Below are 4,808 nucleotides of genomic sequence, written 5' to 3'. Positions count from 1 at the left end.
CGCACAGCACCTCCGGGCGCGGGGGGTCAGGAGGGGGAGAGGGGGGAAAAGCCTCTCGGCACGGCGAAGCGCGTCACGCGCACACGCCATGCGCACCCGCCAACGTGCGCGTGGGCGGGGCTCTCCCCGCGCTACACCGCGCGTCGCAGCCGGGCCTAGAAGCATGGCATGCTCACCGCCGTCGCGACGGCTTGCCCCTCCATCCCCGACACCACCCCCTCCACCATGGCCTTGCACTGGTCTGCCGCTGGTCCCTCCCTGCCGGAGAGACGGGGCGTGGCCGCGGGCCCCCGAGCCTTGCACCACCGTGGCCGGCGCCGCCGTACACCGGTCGCCAGTGTGCCGCCTGCAGGTGTCCTGGCGCGGCCCGAGTTCTCCCGAGCTCGGCTCTCCTCAGCGTGCGTGCGAGAAAGCCGCCCGGCTGCCGGGAGGGAGGGGTGCTTGGCACGGCCCCTCCCGGAGGCGCACCCGTCCCTTCCGTCACTGCTTCGCCTGTCGAGCGACGGCTGTCCGTCTGGCTGTGGCACCCGTCGGCAGCCGAGGTGGAAAGGGCGAGGGAGCCAGGTGGCGGGGGCGCCTTCGGGGCTCGGAGGAGGCGGCTCCTCCAGCCCATCCCGCACCAGGGAGCGGGACCTTTGCCGGCCAGCAGAGTTCCCTGCTCTCGAACTGAGCGGCCCCCCTCTCGTGCACGGCAGAGAAACTCCAAGGGCCAAGGCCTCCGGGCGTTCCCTGCCACGCCGTGGTGTGTGTGCGCGCGCCCGAGTTGTGCTCGGTGGTCGGGCCCTGCGCCGGCGGGGCGGCCCAAGCCACGGCAGTCCTCTCAGATGCGCAGCGCCAGGCTACTGAGGGAAACCCCGGGCCCCGAGAAGCACATGGCAGTGGTGGCGGCAGATGTCGGGCGCACCCCCGCCAGTGGACGCTCTCCTGAGGGCGGCAGCGGGGGAGGCACCCCGGCAGGGCCATGCAGGTCGTTTCCCTCGCCCCAGGGCCAGGTACCTAGCGCTCCGTGCCTCGGTGGTCCCCCCAGGTTTTTTTCCCTCAGCGTCATCCAACGCTGCGGGTTTGCTGAAAGGGGCCGGTGGGGCAGGGCGGCAGTTTAAAGACTCGGGCGGCTTGGCGCGGCCCGCCATGGTGGCTGTGGTGCCGGCGGCGGCGGTGGCAGGTGTGTCTGGCGGTGTCCGAGCGGGGTGCCACTGAGGGGTGGGGAGCAGCTACTCCCACTGATCCCCTGCGGTGGTTGTCCCATCGCCACCGGCCGCACTCCTCCGTCGCCGTCGTTGTCCCGCCGCGTGCTGCAGGGGTCAACCGTACGGCACCAAGGAGGGGCGCCCTGCCCCCCCCCCCGCAGCCTGGCCTTGACGGAGAGGCTGCGGCACGCTGTCGGCCGCAGGGGCCGACCCGCTCGCCTCGTCGTAATGGGCGGCGCTGGCAGAGAGCGCGTGCTCTCTGCCCTTCCTCGGCCACGGGGTCATGGCTGCCGGGGCCCGCCCGCTCTCTCTCTCTCCTCGGACCGCCGCCGTGGTCTCTGGCGCGCGCGGCACTGCACCCGGCGCGTCCGGCGCCTCTCCTCCCCTCGACAGCCTTTTCTCCTCGAACGCACACCGGCGGTGCCGTCATCCGCCAGCTGTCCCCTGGCTCAACCACCCGCCTGCTTGTGGAGGGCGAGTGCTCGGTGGGCCCTCCAGCTGCGGAGGCCCGCAAGCGCAGGCGACCCCGTGCCGAGCGGCGGCAGCGCCGCTCGACGGGCGTCCCACCCTGCGGGGACGGTCACCAGAAGGCACCCGCCGTCGCCCAGCGGCAGTCCTATCCTGGGCCCCGCTTGTCGCGTCCTCCATTGCCCTTCCCTCCATTGCCCTTCCCAGCCGCGTGTGGGCCGCAGAAAGGCATGCGGGGCGGCCACGGGGGTGCTTCTCCCCGCCCGGTGTCCGCGTGCAAACAAGTAGAGCGAGCGTTGCCCCCCGGCTCAGCTCCGTACCGCCTTCCGCCAGGCGCGTGCCCGAGGCTAGGGGCCCCGGCAGTGCGACGCGGCGGTGGCGGTCCTGGGAGCGCGGCCCCGGCAGCGCCGGGGTATGCTGCCTGGCAGGCCTGGGGCACTGGCGATGCTGGCTCGGGTCTCGGTGGCGTCCACCTCCGGGGCTGGCGGTGGAGCCCATCCGCCGGTCACTCACCCGCCCAGCAGGGGAGTGGTCCTGCAGGAGGCACGCCAGTGGGGGCTGGTCATCATCGCGTGCCATCTCGAGCCAGGGGAAGGCGTGCAGTGGGGAAAGAGAAAAGCAGGCCGTGCAGCGGCGCAGCGGCACTCCGCGAGGCCTGCGGCGTCGGGGGCCAAGGGAGAGCCGGCGTGTGCGGGGGCTGACGGCCACACGCCCCCGGCCACGTGCCATGTGTGTTGTGCGTGTCGTCCCGTGAAAGCAAGAAGCGGGCGGGCTGCCGTGCCTTCCCGCATTCCAGCGCGCGCCGCGTGGCCCTCGGCGCGGAGGCCGGGCCGAGCCCGGGTGCCTGGTCCGCCTCCGAAGGACAGCGTTTGTGAGGTCGGCGTCTCCCCTCACAGTGGGAGGCGGTCAGGAGCGTGGGCTCCCCTGCCTCTTGGCCAGCCTTCAGAGCGTGGGTTGCTCCAGTTGGTTTTTATTCCCCCTTCCGTTTCTGTGTGCTCGTACGGTCAAAGCCAGGCGCGCACCCCCACGTCCTCGGTGCCAGAGTAACAAAAAAAGGGGCCGCTTGGCATGAGCAGTGCCTGAAAGGCAGACGACTCTTAGCGGTAGGTCACTCGGCTCATGCATCGATGAAGAACGCAGCTAGCTGTGAGAATTGATGTGAATTGCAGGACACATTGACCATCGATCATTTGAAGGCACGTGCAGCCCTGGGTTCCTCCCAGGGCTACGCCTGTCTGAGTGTCGCTTGACGATCAATCGCCATCCAGGGACCACGGCGGCGGCATGGCTGGGGTCACCTCTCAGGCCCGTCGCCCGCGGTGGGCGGCGGCAGCGGTGGTGGCAGCAGCAGTGGCGGCGGGAGCAGCGGCGTCCCGCTGGTGCCTGGAGGGAAGACGGTCAGGGGTTCGGCGACGGAAGCATTTCCCTACGCGGCCTCGATCCCTTCCCTGCGGCCCGGCGGGCATCGTCGTCATCGCAGTCGTCATCGTCGCAGTTGTCGTCGTTGCCGCGCAGGGCCCTCGTCCCCCTAAATGCAGACTCGGGGAGCACTCCATAGCTCCCCGCTCCCGGAGTGAGCCGCTGGGGTGGAGCTCGTCCTTGCCGGGACCATGCCATGGATGCGGTGGCATGGCAGCCTGGGGAGAGCGAGAGACGGCGTCGAAAGGCACTGCTGAGGGCCAAGAGAGAAAGAGGAGGGTGAGAAGGGGAGGCGAGGAACGGCCTCGCCCCCAGTGTCCCCCCGCATGGGCGGCTGTCTGTGGGTGGGAACCGCGGCGGTACCGTGCAATGCTTCCGAGTGCACGCACGTGGCGAGAGCGCCGGGGATGGTTGTTCCTACCCCGTCCTCCCTTCGCCCGCCCCCTCCTCTTCTGTTGCTGGCCCGGGGCGCGCTGAGGGGCGCCATCGCTCCTCTCTCTCTCCCTGCCGAGGCCGTTGCGCGCGCCACCGCCCGGCCGGTCCGCCTGCGCGGGGCCGTCTCTGCCCCACTCCCTTTTCGCTTCTTGTCTCCAGGATGGGGCTCTCCGTCTCCTCGTCGCTCACTTGTGCGCACGCGCGCTTTCTCTCTCTGGCTCCCTCCGGGAGCGCAGAGAGGAGGGGGGACTGGCGGCGTAGAGGGCGGGGGAGCGGGCGGGGGAGACACGGCGGCCATCGTCGCGCGCGCCCCCGTGTGCAGCGCGGCCGAGCTTTGGGCTTGCAAGCTCAGATCAGACGTGGCGAACCGCTGAATTTAAGCATATTAGTCAGTGGAGGAAAAGAAACTAACGAGGATTCCCTCAGTACCGGTGAGCGAAGAGGGAAGAGCCCAGCGCTGAATCCCCACCCCATGGTGTGGCACGGGATATGTGGCATACAGAACCCCAGCAGCGCTCTCGGTGGACCCAAGTCCTTGTGATCGAGGCTGCAGCCCGCGGATGGTGTGAGGCCGGTAGCAGCCCCCTGGCGCGCCGTGCCTGGGGCTTCTCGGAGTCGGGTTGCTTGGGAATGCAGCCCAAAGCGGGTGGTAAATTCCATCTAAGGCTAAATACCGGCAGGAGACCGATAGCCAACAAGTACTGTAAGGGAAAGTTGAAAAGAACTTTGGAGAGAGAGTTCAAGAGGGTGTGAAACCGTAAGAGGGCCCACGGGTGGGGCCCACGCAGTCTGCCTGGAGGATTCAACCCGGTGAGCTGCGGTTGGACAGCGCGGGCTGGGTAGATCCTCGCCTCTGCCTCCCCTCCGCCCCCCGGGTGAACCCTGTGCGTGGGACGAGCCAGGGGGGGCGGGCCAGCATGGGGACCGCCGCCCGGCCGGCGGCCAGCACTGGCTGGGCGCATTTCCTGTGCGGCGGTGCGCCGCGACGGGCTCCGGGTCAGCTGGGAAGGCCTCTGGCGGGCAGATCGCCCGGCGCCGTGCGAGTGGCGGTGGGTGTTACAGCCCCCAGGAAGCAGGTCTTGCTGAATCCCGGGGCTGAGGGAGAGGATTGCCATCGCGCCCTCCTCCCCCACCGTTGGCGGTGCCGTGGTGGGGGGCATCACTTTTCCCCCGCCCTCCCCCTCCGGGGGGAGGGGGGGTGGGGGCGGCGTCCCCGCAGCGCGGCATTTCACGCAGGGGTGCAGGGGCCGAGCGCGCAGACCCCCAGTGCCACTGTCAACCGGGGCGGACTGTCCTCAG

At 70.1% G+C, this 4,808-nt stretch overlaps 1 non-coding gene across 1 annotated transcript; it reads left to right on the top strand.

Moving 5' to 3' along the window:
• Positions 1 to 2,747: 2,747 nt before the first annotated feature.
• LOC129133442 (5.8S ribosomal RNA) lies at positions 2,748 to 2,900 on the top strand. Its single transcript, XR_008535981.1, has one exon. It is a non-coding gene; the product is annotated as a 5.8S ribosomal RNA (ribosomal RNA).
• Positions 2,901 to 4,808: the final 1,908 nt, after the last annotated feature.

The sequence above is a fragment of the Agelaius phoeniceus genome, chromosome 7, assembly GCF_051311805.1.
Source record: "Agelaius phoeniceus isolate bAgePho1 chromosome 7, bAgePho1.hap1, whole genome shotgun sequence".
Classification (NCBI taxonomy): domain Eukaryota; kingdom Metazoa; phylum Chordata; class Aves; order Passeriformes; family Icteridae; genus Agelaius; species Agelaius phoeniceus.
Note: the sequence above shows the minus strand (reverse complement) of the source record. Positions and strands in the feature narration are given on the sequence as shown.